This window comes from Lissotriton vulgaris, chromosome 12, assembly GCF_964263255.1.
Source record: "Lissotriton vulgaris chromosome 12, aLisVul1.2, whole genome shotgun sequence".
Taxonomy (NCBI): domain Eukaryota; kingdom Metazoa; phylum Chordata; class Amphibia; order Caudata; family Salamandridae; genus Lissotriton; species Lissotriton vulgaris.
Genome location: NC_141700.1, coordinates 108,963,580 through 108,985,138, shown reverse-complemented (window position 1 = coordinate 108,985,138; position 21,559 = coordinate 108,963,580). Strand labels below are relative to the sequence as shown.

At 46.0% G+C, this 21,559-nt stretch overlaps 1 protein-coding gene across 2 annotated transcripts in view; it reads left to right on the top strand.

The window, feature by feature from the left end:
- The window catches only part of GON4L (gon-4 like), a 421,863-nt gene that overhangs the window by 212,896 nt on the left and 187,408 nt on the right, over window positions 1-21,559 (top strand). The window lies entirely within an intron of this gene.

Sequence of the window (21,559 nt, the reverse complement as noted above, 5' to 3'; positions counted from 1 at the left end):
AGAGCACGGTTGAGGATTGACCATGATGAGGAAGTTAAATACTTGCAGATGACATGTCTTTTGAAAGTGTGAGATGACCCTCGTTAGTTAGATCTTCAAGTGAGGTTATGTGGTTTTTTTCCCTGATGTGATTTGATCTTTTTTACTGATGTGATTTGATCTACAGCTTTTGAAGTAGCTTCAAAGATTATTGTAAAAAGGTTTGCAAAGGTCATTATTCGTCTTTAGAGAGGCGGCCGCAGTACAGTCATCTCTATATCAGTATATCCTGCAAAGCTCCCCATCTGATCCAGGGGATCGATGCTCTTTCTTTTTTTTTCTTCGGAGCCCATTACAGAAATGTCACTGCAGTTTTACAGCACTTGGCTTAGCAAGTGTTGAATTCATTCATCAATAATGACGTTTTAAATCCATTAGTGCACTTTGTGGAGTTTTATTGGTTCTTGGAAATTCACCAACTTTGTGTGTCCAGGCCATTACCAGGAATTTTACTGCCCTCTGCCGCCCTACTGAAATACAACAATTAAGACTGGTGATTTAGACTTTGCATAAACAGTACCAGCTGTAATGCCTCAAATATTCAGAGATTTTGCAAAATAAATGGCATTCTCTAATTTCAGATATCTTACACATTGTGTTGCTTAGGCAAAGGTGATTCAATTCAATTAAATTCAGCTTTATTCTGTGCATACAAAAATCACCATAGAAGCACAAGGTTCATACGACATCAATATCAATTAATAAAAAACACAGTTCATACAATGTAAGAATAATAAATCAATATTCCATTAATAATTTTCTTTCATAAAATGGAAATACTTATTTATAAGATGGAATATGTATAATCATTAAGGGCTTGCATTTCTCTCTACGATTCAATTCATTCATAAATAACACAGCAGAGGAGGTGAGGAGCAAAGGTTACCTGTTTACAGAGATCACACCAGAACTAGAGGAAAATAAACATAATTTAAAAGAGGTGGATAAGTTGGCTTTGGGGGGAATAACGGGGGACATAGGTCTTTTGTATCAGATTCTAGGAAAATGGGTAAAGCAGTGTGAAAGGAGCGAAGGTTGAGGTGGATATAGATTAAGATTCACAGAACAATATATAAGCAGAACAAAATAAAGGTTATGTTAACATTGTGCACATATATGTGAGGCCAATTTGTAGACAACTTTGTTTCTTCTCTGCATGTTATGCCCAGCTCAGGAAAGCACATTCGAAGAAGGATTGAGGGAGGGATATAAATAAGCATCCAAATGGAGTATGGTTTAAGCAACATGTGCTATGCCAAGGCGCCTGGCTGTTAACATCTATACTAGATGAATGAAGTGATACCTGAATATGAAACTGATTTCTAAAAACACACTGTATAAGTAGTTGCACTTTAAATTGCAAAATGGTACTAGAACTAGAACAAGAGATCGAGAGTGGACACCTAATGTTTGTGTGGGGTTTAGCCTGTTCGAGTCTAGTCATAATAAAGTCAGACGCTCCTTGAAAAACCTAGAAAGCTTGTCTGGACAAACCACTTTCTCTCGGCTCAGCTAGTGTGTCGAGAGGCACCCTCTACTGTGGACACTTGGAGACATAAGTTGTCTGTAGGAACACAAGGCTTAAATAGAAGCTTCCTTTGTGAATCTTTACTTATGTTCTAAAATTGTATCCACAGCGAAATTTGGATATGTCATCCTTTAGGCCCTCGTTAGTACCTTTGTCTTGGACACTAATCTTTCAAATGTAATTTCCCCAAAATACCATAAAGGTATGTGCTCCATGACTTCACTTACTGTTTTTCTACAAACTACCTTAATTTACGTTAAGAATGCAGCACTACTTTCTGCTGTAGACTAGTTTTTTAGTCTGCAACAATTTTGGATATTTCCTCCTGATTTCTCTGACCGATATCTTCTTGAAATCTATACCGTTAAGAAGTATCTTCTGCACCACCAGGAAGCTCGGCACAGATTACAGCCACAAGGAAGATACACATGCAAGAGAACCTTGGTTGGAGTGATATGCCTTTTTTTAAGGCAAGCAGGATAATGTGTTGTAATAAGCAGGACCTGAATCCCTGATAACCTGAATTGTAAAATCAGTGTTTCATAAATGCGGTATTGCCTGTCGAACACTTATCACAGAAATGGATTACCTTTCTATCGTTGGACCTTTACCTTACAATACAGAACAGTACTTCACCCACCGTAACATAAGTCTTTAGCTGCCTTCAATTTAAAGATTTTTCTGTGTTGAACTTTCACAGCTTTTCATTATGTTTATTCCAGTAGTCCATTACCCAATGAGTGCTAGCAAGCATATTTGTGTGATTTCATTGTTCATTCGATAGTAGTCTTCTGCTGTAAAAGAATACTGGGGATCGGACGTCTAGGTGTGATTTATGAAATTTGTGATCTATGAAATATACCAACCCTTGACAACCGTAGTTAAAGGTAGGTTACTTTTTTTTCTACAGTGACTGTTATACTCTTCCGTTATACTTATTGTGCTGTAAGTAAATGTTTAAAACACCTCCTTGTTTGTGGGGCAGAGCAGCTCGAGATCAAGCTGTAACTGTTTGGGAAAGGAGGTAGAATAATTGCTGATGAGATCGCATTGTGCCCCTCCAAAGGAGTGTTTTTGGAGTGGGTCTCCGAACTCTCAGCGACACAGTCTACTATGACAATTCTTGTGTGGTTTTAATCTGGTGGTTTAATGTCTAGATTGAATTCTTTAATGTGAGTGTATTATTATAATGTGTAAATACTTTATGTGCCCTGTCTGCTCACTCTATTTACGTTTGTGAAGCAAAATTGACATTTGCTAATGAGAACACATTTTCTTCCAATACTGTAATGGGAAGACTATGAGTTGAATTGTCTTGAGTTTTTGAATTTGTAGAAATGTTGCTGTCTCCCTTGCTCCACCCTCTCTCCGCACTCCCTTCTGAAAATGTGTTGGCTTTGTATTTCATTCATAATTTCAGTCAGTGAAGATGAAGTGTGGGCCAATTTTATAAATCTCATCACACTAGCCATATAGTCGTTTTTGGTATATTAATAACAGTTTAAGAAGTGCTTGTTACATTGCTATGGTCCAGAACTCTCCTTCGAGAAAAGATGTTATATAATGTTGCATTCAAAATATCGCGCATAAAACTTCTTGAAAACCTTAAAGTCCTGCAAGTCATCAATAGTTGCCCAACAGAAGAACACCCTGCCTTGGTTCCACCTCTGCAGTCCTGTTATTCTCTCTTTGCCAATCGTTGATTCTTCCAGGTTCAAATCCAGCATTACAAATTGTTATAAAATTACTACAGCCGCTAAGTCGAAGACGAAAACAGTGCAGTTTACAAAATGAACCATCAGTTAAAGACTGTTCTATGCTGCTAGACCAATACTTACAAACGATCAAGCAGAAGACAGCCTGAGCTGGGTTACACCATATTTTCAAAACCTACATTTTGCCTCATATTTGAGTCTCAGTATCACTATTACTTCAGTACTTTTCACTATGGAGTTAGAGCATATTGACGTTTAATCACTGCAAAACAACACAATACGAATACACTTCATTTTTCTCTTGTTTCTGGAGCACGGTTCTACCTGTCTTCAGGTTCCAAATATCACGTATTGCATTTCTTTGGCCATGTTGCTAGATTGCCTCCTTCTCTAAGATCTCTTTTCTATGCTTAGATTTTTGATCTTGAAGGATTTTACCTTCTGAATATATTACATAGAAGCACAAGATAGCATTTTTGAATGGTTATGAACTTTGTCCTTCTGATGGATACTTCTAACCCCAGATTTCTCACCTTGGTATACTCTACAGGCACCAGAATGGACCCAGAAGGTTTTCCTCAGCAGTGCTGCCTCATGCCACTAGGCTCCGTCCATATGCTTGTTGACCCCTGCCAACAGTTTCCACAGCAGCTCAAACGGTTTTGAGGTTACTTCAGACGACTGCAACAATTTCCCCAACCAGTATAGCAGTCTTCCAAGTGCTTTCAAGGCCATGGATGTGGGTCTGACAGATTGTAAGAGAGTCAGCAGGGATTCAAGCTCTCCCATTCCTCATGCAACAGCCACAAATCCACGTTTGTTTGCCCTTAGCGATTGTGTCCATCCAAGTGGGGACAGAATCCATCATTTTCTCCTTGGGTAGCAATCCATCAAGTCTGACAGATGAATCTTACAAATTGTTCAACATGGCTATGCCCTACCTTCTTTCTGCCATGTCAAATATTCCTTCCACATCTTAGTGAACTTCATACAAGCACCTGTCTGTTCTTCCACAAGAAATGTAGTGCGGCTTTTCAAGACAGCTATTGAGCAGTTATCAGACTCTGAAAGAGGGAAGGACTGTTACCGTCTCTATTAATTGGATCCAAAGAACTGAGACCACTGGCTTGTTTTTGGTCCTTTGGCCTCCAAATGCCTTTATGGGGAAGGACAAATTAGAAATACTCATACTGGCCCAGATTATACCTGACCTCAACCTTGGTGACTGGATGGTATCCTTAAGCCTACAAGTCGCTTTTTTCATATTCCTCCCTTTCAGTCCCATAAACAGTATCTGATGTTCAAGGCAGGCCTGGAGCTTTTTCAGTTTGTGTGCCCTCATTTGGCCCCACAAGTGGACCTTGGGTGTTCACTGAAGTGATGACGGTGGTCATGGCACCTTTACGGAGGTCAAGGATAGTGGTTTTACGCTACCTTGATGACTGGCTGTTGAAGGCGAGCTTGCCATAGTCAGTCGTTATTAACATCCAGAGAGCGGTGAACCTCTTGACATTGTTAGGTTCACTGTCAACAAGCCAAATTCGCACCAAAATCCTTTGCAGAGGCTTCCATTAATTTGAGCTGTCTTGGATGCAGTGCAGTACCATGCATTCTTTTTACTGCAATGAGTCCAAGACTTTCGGGCTATGAGCTTGATGCTTCAGTCTTGGTCCTGAACCAAGGTGAGAGCATCGCTAGGGCTTCTTGGCACCTACAGCCTCCTTGTAAGCTACACCAGGTAGCAAATGTGGCCTCTGCAATGAAATGTGAAGTTCCAGATGTTGTCCTGATCTTGGAGGAGACTGCTTATGATCTGTATTGGTGGTCGCTCAACCATAATTGGTTCAGTGGCAGATCACTGTCTCTTCCTGACAGACAGCTGATGGTGGTGACTGATGCTTACCTTCTAAGCTGAGGAGGTCATTTAGGGAAGTCGAGATGAGCGGACTCTTGTCTGTCAGAAGCCTGACTCCACATCAGTATGTTAGAGTTGCAGGCCATACACCTGGATCTAAAGGCCTTCTGGCCATCCATCATGTGGAGGCTGATGCAGGACCTCATGGACAACACTGTTGCCATGTGGCATTGCAACAAGCAGGGCAGAGTTTGATCCCGGATCCTGTTCCAGGAGTTTCTGCGCCTCAGTGGTTGATTGGAGCATCAGAGCATTTACTTGCTCGTGAACCACCATGAAAGGTCGCTGAATGCCAGAGTGGAGTAGCTAAGCAGGCAGTGACTTGAAGGTCACAAGTTGCATGGTTATACCAAGGTAGTATTGGACATCTTTCAGCAAAGGGTATTACCCTAACTAGATCTTTTCACCACCGTGCAGATCACACATTATAAACAGTCTGGTGTTTGTTCTGGAGTTTTCGCCAGTGTAACTTCTCCAGAGTAGGATGAATGTGACTACATTTATAGAGCGTTACAAAGTTGGTTGCTCAATTCTGCAAAATCTATAGTGTTTGTACCAAAAACAAGGGTTCCATCAAGTAGACTGAGTTGTCATCATCCAACCTAAAACCTGTTCATGTTCTGGAGATTAGGCGTCTATTTTTAAATTATAGGTAAGGAGATAACATTCTGTAAAACCCAGAGTTTGTGATAACAGGAAGAAATGATGGAAGACATCTGCTAGGCCATAGTAATTTGGGTGTCAGTCTTTACCCACAGGTATCTCATCACTGGTAGGGGGACAGGAGAAGGCCTCAAAACAGCAGGCTAGTAGTCGCTCGACCACCTAAGCCTTGTCTGCATTCAGCTTGAAGATGTTGTGACCCATCTACTCCAGCATGAATTGAAGATTATGTTGAAAGGACAGATGACTCTTCCCGGTAGTCCAATTTCAGAAGTTTTTTTCTGTCATTGGTGTACATGTACGCCTTAACACAGTGTTCGATAAGCTGAGAGTCCAGTGCCTTCATATAAATATGGGGGTGAGGGTGATGAACCTTCAGAGACACCACAAGAACTGCTCTCTTTGTAAGGTGTAGCAAGGTTAGTCGCCGTAGAGGGGTTCTTTAAAAATGATTGAAACCACTGCAGTGAGCACTCCTAAATCCTGCTGCTTTGATACCATTAGGTAAATTGCATTCCCAACGTTATCAAATGCGCCAGACAAGTCTAATAGGATCAAGTCGGGGGTATGACCTACACCCTGCTCTAATCTCAAATCTTCAAGTGCAGAGGCCATAATAGAATCCATAATGTGCCCCTGTGGAGAGCTGGCTACATCTTGCGGAGCACCTGATGAGTCTGCAATTACCTACAAATAATTTTTGCAACAAATGTTTCCAAGACTTTTGCTGCACCCAGAGTAGAGAAGAAGGTTGGTGGGTCTTGAGTACAGTTACATCCAGCCCAGGCTTTTTCAATAGTGGGATGATCATTGCCTGGTTGAAAAGCTCCAGGACTATGCCCCTCTCTGATGACGAGTTTAATAGCTGGCAAAGCTGCTGGGCGATAAACAGAACCAAGTGATTAGATATTCATGTGGCAAGGATTGGCTGGTGAGCCGGATTTCACCAATTGCATCAAACCCACCACTTCCTTTACTTATGAGGTGGGAAAATGGGCAAAACATGGCTCCTCCAACATCTTGGCAGCCGACTGATTAATTGAGCGTAGAGCAGTGATTATATCATTCACTAAAATATTGAGAAGGTGAACCGCTCAGTGCTGTAGATGAAGGGTCTGTAAAAGCCCTATGGATAGCCAAGGGGCTTTTTGGAAATACTTAATTGAAGCAGAACAGTAGAGCTTTCACAAAGCCTTTTCTGATAGATACATCTGCCGTGTGGATTCCTCACCTTGTGAATATCCCCCTTGCTCCAGCAACGTTCGGAAAATTCTTCGTAGCACGCCGGCGTGGACGACGTCATAGGAGCACGGCATCGCTCGCGACTCCGTCTGACGTCACCGACTCCATATAAGGACCACGTCGGCGTGATGACGTCAGTTCCCTTTTTTCCGCGTCGTCGACGCTAACGGTTTCTGGGATCTTCTGCGATACTTTTGTATCTTTTCGCTGTTTAGCTGATTCTGTTTCTCTGTTGGAGTTCACTTCAACGCCGAAGATGTCGTCGAGGAAGACAGGTTTCAAACAATGTGGTTCCTGTTCCCGGATGATGTCGATCACCGATCCGCATTCCGACTGTCTGTGGTGTCTTGGTTCGGGTCACGATGTTAAGAACTGTCGTTCCTGTGACAAGATGAACCCCAAAGCCTTGCGTGAGCGGGAGGCGAAGCTTCTGCTTGCAAAGGTGAAGGAAAGGGAAGCCGGAAGGTCTTCGAGGTCAGTGTCCAGGCGCTCGAAGTAGAGACAGCTGTCGCGGTCGAAGTCGAGGTCGGCTTCGAGGGGCAAGTCGAGGTCGAGAGAGAGATCGAAGTCCAGAGGGAGGTCGAGGTCTGGATCCAAGTCGGCCTCGGGCCATGCTTCGGGCTCCTCGAGAAAGAAGCATAAGAGGAGTAAACATCACTCCAGACACCACTCTAGCAAGGAGTCTTCGGATTCGAGGAAGAAGTCACGTAAACATCACAAGGACTTGGCGTCTCCTTCTCCTGCTCGATCTCACGTTGGTTCTCCAGTTCAAGAGCCGGAACAGGATCTGGAGTCGCACCATTCATCGGTGCATGAAGAAGAGGTTCCTCGAGCACCGACTCCGGTTGTGGAGCCTGAAGAGCAAGAGGGCCAGGGTGCGCCTTTGCCGGATCAGCCTCCTTCGGAGCGGCCGTTGGGTTCGTACCCACCCTTTCCAGGTCCAGGTCAGGATCCCTCGCTGTTTTTAAACGCCATGTTTGGTGTTTACTCGAGGGCAATGTACCCCTCTGGTGCGCATGTTGGTCCCATGGGTCCTTTGTCTTTCAATTTGGGTGTGCCCCCGGCTTATGCCCCGGCCCCCTTTATGCCGTTTATGCCGACGCCTTGTACTCCTTGGCTCGGTACGGCACAGTCGAGGTCGTCGACTTCGCATGCGGCTTCGCCGACTCCGGATTGGCCTCGTGGTGATTCGGATCGTGGTGCTTCCCGTCCTCCGGCTCCTCGCTCAACGTCGGCTCCGGCGCCGTCGGAGTCGTTGCCGGATTCATCGACTTCGGTCCGTATGGAGTGGTCGAGGCGCAGGGCTCAACGCCTCTTGGAGGAGAAGGAGTGTATGGACTCCGAGGTTGAGGAAGGGGAGTTGCAATATCAGGGGGATTGTTTTGAGGACCTTCAAGATGCAAGTTGCCTGGAACTTTCTCCTGAGTGGGGTTTGCCAACCGTTTCAGACGCTCCTTCTAAGGACTTGGCACCCTATCATGTTGTTATTAAGAAGGCTGCAGAGTTGCTAGGCTTGACTTTGCCCACAGTTAAATACAAGCCCAACATCCTTACGGAGGTTTTGCATTCGCCTTCTTCAATTGTGGAGCCTACTCTTCCTTTTACAGATGCATTGACTGAACCAATTAAGGAGGTCTGGAAGAGACCTTTGTCTGCTCCTGCGGTTTCCAGGTCTGTGGCAAGGCGTTACAGGGTGGCTCCTGATGACCCTGAATTTCTTTCCTCGCATCCTGCACCGGAGAGTCTGGTAGTGCAGGCCGCCTGTTCCAGCAGGGCTGCGGGCTCTTTCCCTCAGGTGCCGGCAGACAAGGACTCTAAGAAATTGGACCAGTCTGCAAAAAAGATTTTCTCCTCAGGTAGCATGGCCTTGAAGTCCACCAATGCTACTTGCCTTTTGGGGAGGTACGTTCATGCTTTAATGGACTCTGTTAAACAACTTTCTCCTAAGCTTCCGGAGGACGATAGGAAGAACTTTAACGAGGTGGTTGCTGATACTCAGGCTGCAGCTCGTATGGTTATACAGAGTGGTATGGACACGGTGGACTCTGTTGCCAGAATTATGGGCTCTACTGTTGCTACAAGAAGGGCCGCATGGCTTAAGTCCTCTGATTTTTTTTCTGATGTTCAGTCTACATTGTTGGTCTTGCCATTTGATGGGACAGGCCTCTTTGGCAAGAAGGCTGACGTAGCTTTGGAGAGGTTCAAGGACAGCCGGGCTACGGCGAAGTCTTTGGGCCTTCAGATGAGGGGCTCTGCGGCTAGGAAGTACAAGGGTTTTGGCAGATCCAATTTTCGTCCCTACAACCAGGGACAGCAGCAGCAGCAGCAGCGTCAGAATCCTCTGTATAAAACCTACAGAGGAAAGCAAAGGGGCCGTGGTCGTGGACGCCAGGCCTCCTCCTCCTCCTCCTCCTCTTCCTCTAATAACCAACCCCCTCCCCCTGCAGCAAAGCAGCCCTAGATCTGCCATTCTGGATCATGTGGCTCCGGTGGGGGGTCGGCTTACTCATTTTCTACGGGATTGGGAATCGGTTACATCAGATCTTTGGGTTCTCAATCTCGTAAAAAATGGGTATGCTCTTCCTTTCCAGGAGTTCCCTCCCAATTACCCTCCTTGCCAGGGTTTTTGTTCGGAGGATCACCTTGTTCGCCTGCAGGAAGAAGTCCTGGCTTTGTTCAAGAAAGGTGCGATAGAGGTGGTTCCAGAGCAGGAAAAGGGTCAGGGGTGCTACTCCCGGTATTTCCTGATCCCCAAGAAGGATGGCAGGTTACGTCCAATCCTGGACCTCAGGATTTTGAATCTCTATCTCAAGCAGGAGAAATTCAAAATGCTCACTCTTGCGCAGGTTCTTCAAGCGCTGTTGGAAGAAGACTGGATGGTGTCGATCGACTTGCAGGATGCGTATTTTCACATCCCAATCCTGAAGTCGCACAGGAAGTATCTCCGATTTACGGTGGGATCGCAACACTACCAGTTTGCGGTCCTTCCGTTTGGTCTTACTACTGCGCCTCGAGTTTTCACCAAGGTGATGGCAGTGGTGGCTGCACATCTCAGGAGGTCGGGGATACCTGTATTCCCGTATCTGGACGACTGGCTGATCAAGGCGGAGTCGCCCAAGAAGGTGCTTCATCACCTGCAAGAGACATCGCAGCTGTTGTTCAGGTTGGGTTTTTCGATAAACGTGCCCAAATCTCACCTGGTGCCCTCCCAGCGCAACCTGTTCATAGGTGCGGTACTGGACACTACTGTATGTCGTGCATTCCCTCCTCCGCAAAGGATTCGCGACATTCAGGAGATGATTCCTTTGTTTCACAGTGGAGCGGTTGTTCCGGTCCTGAAGGTCCTTCGCCTGCTCGGTCTGATGGCTTCTTGCATTCTCCTGGTCAACCATGCACGCTGGCACATGAGGGCACTCCAGTGGTGCCTCCGCAAGCAGTGGTATCAGCACAACGGAGATCTCGGGGAGTCAGTGAAGATCTCCAGAGAAACTGCAGCGGATCTGTCTTGGTGGGGCGTGGAAGGCAATCTGTCTCAAGGAAAGCCTTTTCAGCTTCCACCATCGGTGGCCACGGTGATAACGGATGCATCCACTCTAGGGTGGGGTGCTCATCTGGGGGATCTGGAGGTCAAGGGTCTTTGGTCTCCAGAGGAAAGGTTGCTTCACATCAACCTTCTAGAATTGCGGGCCATACGTCTGGCGCTCAAGGCATTCCTCCCTTCCCTTCGCGGTCGGTCGGTCCAGGTCCTGACGGACAACACGACCGCGATGTGGTACATCAACAAGCAGGGAGAAGTAGGGTCGTGGTGTCTTTGCAAAGAGGCACTGCGTCTCTGGTCCTGGGTTCAGGACCACCAGATTTGTCTGATGGCAAATCATCTGGCCGGAGTCCTGAACGTACGTGCGGACATTCTCAGTCGGCAGTTCTCTGCCGACCACGAGTGGAGGCTTCACCCGGAGGTTGTTCACGACATCTTTCAGATGTGGGGGACTCCTCGGGTGGTTCTGTTCACCACTGGCGAGAATGCTCACTGCCCGTCATTCTGCAGTCTCCAGTATCCGATGCAAGGAGCATTGGGGGATGCGTTTCAGTTGAGCTGGAGAGGTCAGCTCCTTTACGCGTTTCCTCCCATACCCTTGATTCCTCGGGTTCTGAGGAAGATTCGCCAAGACCGGGCCCAAGTCATATTGGTCGCCCCGGATTGGCCAAGAAGGGTGTGGTACACAGATCTTCTCCACCTCTCCTCTCACCCGCCGCTCCGTCTCCCTCTCAGGGCAGACCTCCTCTCTCAGATGGAGGGGCAGGTTCTACACCCCCACCTCCAGACATTACACCTTCATGCCTGGAGATTGAACGGGGCAATCTGAATTCTTTCTCTCTCCCTCACGATGTGGTGGATGTCATAATTTCTGCCAGGCGTGACTCCACCAAGTCCATTTATTCGTATAGGTGGTCTAAGTTTGTATCTTGGTGTAGGGAGAGGGATGTTGACCCGTTAAAGGCTCATTTATCTGATATCTTGTTGTTTGCTCTTTCTCTTTCTCTGGCACGGCAAGGGTTTGCTGTTGCCACTGTCAAAGGTTATCTTTCGGCCTTATCGGCATTCCTCTGTTTGCCGGATCAGCCCTCTCTTTTTAAATCACCTGTGGTATTAAGATTTTTGAAGGGACTCTCTAATAAGTTCCCTCCTTCTCCCTTTATTGTTCCTCATTGGGACTTGAATCTTGTGTTAACCTATCTGATGGGTTCGCCGTTTGAACCCTTACACAAGTGTCCAATGAGGCTTCTTTCTTTTAAGACGGTCTTCTTAGTTGCAATTACCTCGGCAAGGAGGGTAAGTGAGCTTCAAGCTCTTAGTTCCAAGCCCCCGTTTTTGTCCATCCATGCTGAAAGAATGGTTCTTAGGACCAGGGCTGCTTTTCTGCCTAAGGTGGTTACTCCCTTCCACCTAGGTCAATCCATTACCCTTCCTACCTTTTATCCTCCCCCACACCCTTCCAAGGAGGAGGAGAGACTTCATCGCCTGGACCCGAAGAGAGCGGTTAGCTTCTATCTTGATAGGACTAAAGACTATCGAATAGATGATCAGCTCTTCGTGGGTTTTGCTGGCTGCAAGAAGGGCAGAGCGGTGCACAAGCGCACACTTTCCAGATGGATTATTCTCTGCATCAAGATTTGTTACTCTCTGGCGGGTAAGGACCCTCCTGAGGGTATTAGAGCTCATTCAACTAGAGCGAAGTCTGCTACTTCTGCATTGTCTAGAGGTGTTCCTGTTGAGGACATTTGCAGGGCCGCGACTTGGGCCTCCCGCCACACTTTTGCGAAGCACTACTGCTTGGATGCTGAGGTGAGGAGGGACGGCCACTTTGCGCGCTCTGTTCTCCAAGATTTCCTGGTGTAGCAGAGTGGACACCCTCCTCCGGGAGTGGGGACTGCTGTGGGACTCTATTCACAAGGTGAGGAATCCACACGGCAGATGTATCTATCAGAAGAACAAGTTACTTACCTTCGGTAACGCTTTTTCTGGTATATACAATATCTGCCTGTGGATTCCTCACTGACCCACCCGCCTCCCCGTTGTCCACTCTGCTATACCTGGTTTTGTATGCAAATGTATTTATGGTTTTATCTGATTTTGTATAGTTTTGCACTTTAATTGCTTTTGATTTGCATGTGCTGTGTACATTGTGTATATACATATATATGTACTTGTTGGTCCGTCCGGGTGCCTCGAAGGCACGGAAAAAAGGGCGGAACTGACGTCATCACGCCGACGTGGTCCTTATATGGAGTCGGTGACGTCAGACAGAGTCGTGAGCGATGCCGTGCTCCTATGACGTCGTCCACGCCGGCGTGCTACGAAGAATTTTCCGAACGTTGCTGGCGCAAGGGGGATATTCACAAGGTGAGGAATCCACAGGCAGATATTGTATCTACCAGAAAAAGCGTTACCGAAGGTAAGTAACTTGTTCTTTAGGTCTTGTGACCTACAATGTGCGCAAGCGCATTGAGGGAGGGAGAATTCAAGTAGCCAAAATCCTCGTCAAACCAAGGGCTTTCTGCTGCGGTTTTCTTGAAGTTCATGTGAATCACGTGAACAAACAAGCACGCGCATCAGGCACTCCTCCCACACCTCACGGACATCTGTTCATTTATCCTCCCCCTCCCCAGCCAGCTTCCCCCAGGCCCCTGCTGCTTCACACCCTCATCGCCGCTCGGCCCCCTCCCCTGCCCGACGTGTCGCATGCAAGCCCAGCCTCTGCACACTCTGCACTCCTCCCCTCGCTCGCATTCCCAGGCTCTCCCGCCCCCATCCGGCTTCCCTCCCACACCCCCTTACTTGCTACCTTTACCTTAATGCTATCTCCTGTCATGTACATTTCACAGCCTTTGCTTGACACCCATCCCTTGGCGCTCCTGCTACACCTTCAATACAGCATTAGCAGTGTTCTGACAACGTGAGCTTTCCATCCCTGTTGTTTGCTGAACTGTGCTCTTTACGCCGATTCCCGCTTTGAACAGCTGTTTGACATCAATGCCGTTCTCGTGCGTTCTGTCTGGCGGAGTTCTTTTTTTTGCAGAGTTCAAAGACATTCTTAATAGCATTTCACCCCCACATTACGCCAACCCACGCCCAAGCCTGCTTCAATCCCCGAGCACGTCCCTTTGGTTTAAAAAGGAAGGAAATGCTTAACATAGCTTGGGAGGCGTTCACTGTCTCAGAAAGAGCAGGCGTGTGATAAATGGTGTTTCGCCCATAACTACAGAACACGTGACATTGTGAAAGAATCTCTAGCACGCCGAAGGATGGCATGGAACGAGGTGAACCCTGCGATCACCTGGGGGGTTTACATGCAGAACGCCACGGACATCCGTCTGGCTCAAGGCAGTTTCACTTCTCTGCTCAGGATGCAGCAATGCGACAAGCAAGCAAGCCCGATAAGAATGCGTTTGAGATCAGGGAAACAGGAGAAAGGGTACGAACCGTAGCTGCAAATAATTAGCTGAAACCTTCTGAAATGTGTCGAAAGTAGCAGAAAGCGCAGAGCCCGGAGTGCATGGACCTTCATGTGACTTAAGAACTCCGCACAGTATCTCCGCCACACACAGCTAGGTCATAAGGTTCAATACTAGACAGAAAATAAACAGAGATAAGTGAAAAGGGGTGGACACAATAAAGCCTACAAATACAGTTCAAGTTAACAAAATAGGTTTTGTAGTCAATCGCCCTTCAGTTAATAGAACTTTCTGGGTCGTGGCTTTAAGGCACGCCAGTTACTGTGTTAAGTATTTACAGGAGGCATGGGGCGTCTGGCGGTTGCCAAGATGGTGATGCTCCCCAGAGTACTCTATGTGCTACAAAATACCCTATGCCCGTTGCCTCCCCGAATCTTTTGCACGCTGAACTCACTGCTCACCTCCCTCCTGTGGGCGGGTGGTCGTAGTAGGGTGGCGCTGCGCACGGTGACACAGTGCTGGGAGAAGGGCGGCCTAGAGGCCCTGAGGTTCGACTTGTACTACTATGCGGCGCAGCTTCTCCCGGCGGCCAGGTGGTTTGCTGACAACGAGAATTGGGAGTTGGCATTGTTGGCGGGAGTGGCCTCGGACAGAGACTTGCAGGAGGCTTTCATGCAAGGCCGGGGCGCCCCTGGTGCTCTGCCCTATGTCGTAAGGCACACGGCAAATATATGGCAGCGCTTCGTTGAAAGGGTTCTGCGGCGCGCGCCGTTCCATAGGGAGCTATCCATTTGGATCCTGGCCCCGATTCTCAAGATGGAGGCGAATATGTCCTTCCGGGAGTGGCGGCTGGGCGGTTGCGACACTCTCGCAGATCTTTATCCGGACAACTCCTTTGTGTCCTTTGAGAGAGCAGTGGACTCCTTTGGACTCGGGGAGGGCCAGTACTTGCATTACGGATGCCTTAGAGATGTGGCCAGAACAACGTGGCCTCAGTACCCGGAGGCGCGCCAGCTCACTAGTACCCTGGACGTTATATTATCCTGTGGTAGGGGTAGACGTTTAGTCTCCCTGCTATACTCTGCTATGCGCAGGGACTCAACTCCCCCGGTGGCGCCAGCTTGCGGGGCTTGGGAGGCGGACCTGGGGGTCGAATTGGATCCGGCTCAGAGGATGCGAATTGGATTATTGACTCGTAAGGTTTCCTGCAATGCGCGCTTCAAACTAATTCATTTTAACTTTGTGCATCGCACTTATGACACCTGTCTCCCTCCACCGCATTTCCTCAGATAGAAGCCATAATTGCCCTAGGTGTGGGGCAGCAAGAGCGGGATTCCTTCATCTGGCCTGGGAATGCCCCTTGGTTCATGATTTCTGGCACGAGGTGGTGGGTCGCTTTAACCGGTTTACACATATTCGGTTGCAACTTGACCCGCTTCATTGTTTACTGGCGTTAGTTCCCAAACCCAGGAGGAAGGGACTGTCTTACAAATTGCTTCAACTGCTTTTGGTTCTAGCGAGGAGACGGGTGGCCATTACCTGGATGGGCCAGAGGGCCCCTGAAATACCTCTATGGTTGCGAGATGCCAGGGAATGGGCCTTGGCGGAGGAGACGCATATGCAGCGCACTCGCAGAGACGTGAAGCTCCAGGAAGACCTGCTCGCCTGGAGAGTCATGTGTATCGAGGGGATGGGGGAGGACGATTCGGACGCCACCAGCGCTGAGTTGTTTTCCTCCGCTTCCTCGGAGTCTGATGAGGGGGGGAGGGGAGGGGGGGGTTGGGTGAGGGAGATCGGGAAGCGATGTAACAGTCTCCTGGGCCATGCTTCCATTCCATTCCATGCTGGATATGTTTGACTGTAGCCGTAATTCCCAACTGACCGCAGTGTACTGTTATAACCGCGGCCTCCTTGGCCCTTGCATTTATCTCCTTCTGTGTTCGGATCAGCGCTAGTCTTGTCACTCATGGGGGGGGGGGTTGTTAGTATTTATAGTTATATAGTTTGGTATTGTGACATCAAAAAATGGCGTAGTCATTTATACTGTCTAACTGATATTTGATGCATAAGTGCACGTCCTCCTGCTTGATTATGGGTTCAACTTGTCGTCGCCCTGCCTCCGGGATGTGGGCTGTACGTGGCTGTGTACTCATCGTGGACCTGGCCTACCTGTCCATATCCTGTCAACTGATTTGATGACTGTATGTTATGTGCCTTATTTGATACTTTCGCCGCCAAAAAAAAAAATTAAAAAAAAAAAGTATTTACAGGAGGATAGCACAGACTCAACCAGTATTCGCTGACAGAAGAGGGAAACATAAATTGGGAAGGTATGACGAGTTGCTTATTTTCAAAACCCCAACTCGCAAGCACTAGGTTGCGGTGGACAATTTCTCTGGGCATGCCACACTCAATAGCTGGACTTGCCTTTAAAAGGTTAAGCAAAGGTGAATGGAAGGATGTTGTGTGGAGTGAAAAGAGGGACCTAGCTGTAAAAGAGGTTGTCACTGCTGTAAAAGTTTAGAGAATACCCCTATTTCTGACATTATGATTCCCACGGAAAATGCAAACCTGGGATTAGCTTCATGTGATATGACCAGACAAAAAAGTCATACTAAGTAATGTGGAACTATTTCACAACCTTTTAAAGTCCTTCATTACTTTTTTTTTTTTAAAAACGATTTGGTAAAAATGCTCCAAAAACCGACTTTTAAAGTTAACTACAGCCAAAAAAATCCATGCAAGTTGCAAAACGGAAAATAAAAACGAGTGAACTACAGAAGTACACCAAACTGAAAATGGAGAATATAGCACCTGGGTTATATCGTTCCACAGAACCGAAAGTCTGATCTTCAGAGATGTCAAGAATGTTTTGCTTATGGCTCGCCCCTTTCTGTAATGGCACAGACAAGCCAATAAACAATGGAGCAGACTGACGCCCAGAACAATTACCAATGGCTGAGAGGAACTCAAACGTTCCTTCCATCGCTTTCTGGGCTATCTTCATAGCAGTCAAGGCCCTTCCATCCAGATAAGTCCATCAGCTAATAATCATTAACCATGAGGGGGAAAAATAACACCAGCATTAAAATACAAATATCCCCGAACTGGGGAAAAATTAAGGCTTTTACACAATGTTCTATATATTTACTAGTTGCCAAACAGATAATGGTTACTTCAAAGGTTGCGCTCCACAAATACAATCCAAATGCAGGACTAGCCTCAAGGGCCTGAAAGATTCCGTGCGCAATCGGTTAGCTTAGTGTCAAAATCTGGAGGGCATTTATTAGGACGGTAAAAGCATGGGAGTAAAATCTGAAAATACAGCTAACTGGTGGGCAGAGAACGGTGGCTTGGGCAGAAATACAGCCATATTAAATGTACTCCTGGGGACATTTCCTAGTGCTGGAAGACCGAAACGTGTAATTGTTTACTTACAAATGGTTAGGAAAATATATAGTTCACATAATTTAATCACACAGATACATTATGGGATGCGAACAGTCAGTATAGAGAAAAGTATCTATGACAAAAGTCTACCTACATCTCTTTGCGAAACTTTCTCCAGCTTCAAATTGAGATTGAAGGGCAAATGTTTGTAGAAAAAAAGGATTGGCTTACAAAGATATATAACTTGATGCATATATAAATAAAGCAACATTAAGTGACTACTGGTAATAAAACCACTTCGAAGCTGATATTTCAGAAACGTCAGCAAATAGCACACATATTCTTAAAAACCTAACTTTCAGAATTTTGGTGCTTCATGGTGTCTAGGATACAAACTTCGGTTTTCAGCCACAAAGTTAAACTGATGTTTATGCAATAAAAAGACAAGGAAAGAAAAGGTGATTTGTTACATCGAAAAAAAGAGCATAAAACGAATCTTGTGTTTGCAGAATGCTGCACATTACTCTAAAATAAAACCGAAGAGCGAGCACATACATGCTTGGCTGAATACCAAGCAAAACACCCATTAAAAAACACATCAAACAGAAATTATTGCTTAGAAGAAACGTGCCAGCAGTCAAACTGAACTCTGAAAACATCAACATGGTTTTTCTTTGAAGCTGATAAATTTCAATATAAAAAGGATACAATAAAGATATTTAATACAGCTATTTCTATTCTATAAATGTCAATCCGAATATTTCAGATAAAATACAGTCTTCACCCACCGATCCTTTAATAAAAGCCATAATGCTCTATTGCGTCAAAATTAGCACTCTGGCGATGCCAGGAACAACAGTAAAGTACTCTAAGGAGAACATCTAGGTCTTCACCATTTAAACACTGCAACCAATCGACGATTAGCCACTACTGTGGCATATTCCCCAACTACAAATACTCGATGCACCATGTTTAGCTCTTGTACATCAAACATACAATAAGTCAATACCCATTATATGAAACAAGCACTGGCGTTGCCAATAGGTTTTGCATTAGGAAAGTTGGAGCTATTGGTTTTGTAAATGACAAAGCCCTTTATGTTTTTTAAATGAAAACAAAAATAAAAGGCATTGTTATTTGCAATTGTAATAGCTCCAACTTTCCTACTGCGAGACCTATTGGCAACGCCAGTGCTTGTTTTATATAATTCCTTAGCACATCCTCAAGGAAAATGTGCTCCAGAGAATTCTGAGCTTCTTAATTTCGTTTTTGTGACCCTTAATTCTAGTGTGAACCGAGGAGTAGCTTTTGTTTTGCTAGGATGGGTTCTTTGTGTTAAATACACATGCTTAACACCTTGTGAGCAATCCAGTCATGGAGAGCCACAATCTGTTTATCTAGCAGTATAGCATGGTTTAGGTAGTACACATTTACAATGTAACAAGAAATTATCCGACTAGCACACAGATTAAAAGAGAAGTCAGCTAGAAGAGGGTCAAGAAACCAGAATTGTTCAAGACTATGTCCTATTACATGGCATGGGAAAAATATGTGACTTGCTAAATTAAATGTATGCATAAAGCTTTTCGCGGATGGGTCTGTATATGCTGCACTAATCCAAAGATTAAAATCACCTATAAATAGAAGTCTGGAGCAGTTAAGAAGTCTTTTACCAATATGATTGTACAAGTTCTCTAATAAAGAAATTGGCGCTTTCAGTGGTCTGTAAACTAGAATGACCTGCGTAATGAAGTTCCTGCACCTAGCCTTAATTCTGACACACTGGCTTTGTAAAGCGAGACCTGCGGAATCTCAATACCTACAAACATACTTTTAAATATGACAGCAACCTCCACCTCCTTTCTCTCCCCCACCTTGCAGTTTGCTCCTGATATTTTATAACTTAGTGTAAGTGCACTAATAATATCTGGACCAGCATTATCTGACAAACACATTTCTGCAAAAAATAGGTGGTCAAGTTAAAACTTCCCCAGTAGGTAAAAATAAAATTGTGTGCTGTTTAGGGAGAGACCGAGTATTGAAAAAAGGCACAACATAACTGTTATATGCTACTCTCTTCAATAAACTCGGTGGAATTCTTGATGGGGCGGCCTATCCTTCTCAGGCTGGATCATGTAGATCTGCTCTCATGTTCTCATCAATTGTTCTACGTATGTGCAACAGTTTAATAGATCTTTATCTTTGATCACAGCAAAAATTGTGTATTTAAAGGATGAAGTTATTATGCTGATCTGTAATACTTCCCCTTTTTAGGTCTCGCCTGTCGATGCGCATGCGCATCGAGCTTGCGAGACTATGGGGGCTTATCCACTCTTTAACCAACTTGCAAGGAATCGTGGCGATTCCTTGCAGTGCACGAGAAATTTAAGCTCAATGCGCATGCGCATTGAGCTTAAAAGCGCGTGCACATAATCCCCAGCCGCCTGCCTTGCCTACTCTCTCTCTCACAGCCTCCCCAAGCTCCGCCCCCTCACTTCTTGATTGCACGGCCGCTAGGCCGTGCCTCCCCTACTCTCCTCCCCCCTCCTCCTCCTACTCTCCTCCCCCCTCCTCCTCCTACTCTCCTCCCCTGCCTGCCGTGTCGCACCTCTCCCCGCTCCGCCCCCTCCCCTGCCCGCCGTGTCAGCTTTCGGGAAAACAGCTTTCGCCCACAACACGGCAATATGAATTGAAGCATTTACTCGCTGCACTGGGGATGAGATTGCTACCAATTGTAACGGGGTGGCGACTGAATAGGATATACAAGCTTAATTCCTGAAACGTGTTTGGCAGCCAGGCAGCTTTAAGTGCAGCCCGGTTTCAAAATCCTACTGTTCATGGCGGCCGCCTTGGGACTTCTTATTCCACACGAATGACATTATCGGCCTGAGACACAGCTGCAGCAAATAAGAACAGGCACGGAGTCGAGTCAGGCCACGGGGCACTTTAGGACCTATGCTGTCCTCAGGAAAGAATTGTGTGCAATGAGCAAATACTTTGTTTTACCATAACTGTAAAAGCTAAAAAAAAAAAAACCCTCTCCCCGCTCCGCCCCCTCCCCTGCCCGCCGTGTCGCATTTCTCCTCCCCCCTCCCCTTCTCTGCCTTCCCTCCGTCTTGTTTTTTTTTTTACCCGCTCCGCCCCCTCCCCTGCCCGCATTATGTGGAAAGCACGCCAACTTCCGTTCGAGAGATAAAACAAACAAAAAAAAAAACAGCACCAGTCTGTTTCTCTAGCATTGACCCCAGGCTAATACAGCTTTCGCCCACAACGCGGCAATATGAATTGAAGCATTAACTCGCTGCACTGGGGATGAGATGGCTACCAATTGTAACGGGGTGGCGACTGAATAGGATATACAAGCTTAATTCCTGAAACGTGTTTGGCAGCCAGGCAGCTTTAAGTGCAGCCCGGTTTCAAAATCCTACTGTTCATGGCGGCCGCCTTGGGACTTCTTATTCCACACGAATGACATTATCGGCCTGAGACACAGCTGCAGCAAATAAGAACAGGCACGGAGTCGAGTCAGGCCACGGGGCACTTTAGGACCTATGCTGTCCTCAGGAAAGAATTATGTGCAATGAGCAAATACTTTGTTTTACCATAACTGAAAAAGCTAAAAAAAAAATAAAAAAAATTTGACCTTACAAAATTCTCATCAAATTACAATTTTTTAAAATTAAATTACGGATACATATAAAAGGCAGCTCATGTTTTTCTCGTTCTAGCACCTAGTGCACCATGAATTTAATGTAATCATCCCTTCTCCGATCAAAGAAAACGCTGTACATTCAGCTTATACATGTACGGAGTATGATGTTTTTCAACTGCAACCTTCTCCAGCAGCAATAGTCGACAAGCATGCAAGTATACACCCAACGCTAGTTTAACACAAGGACCCCCTCAATCCCCCAATGCAGAATGTGGTGGGGTAGCCATTTACCCAGCCTCCTTTTTTGGGATCCTCCCGCCCAACTACTTAAAAAAAAAACTACAACTTTATGGTGGCATTACCAGAAATAACTAGGGTTGTTAGTTTTGTGTGTGGAGATGTGGAGATTAAATGTACTTTGGACCTGTACAGTTGTTTAAAATTGCCATCAGTTTTAT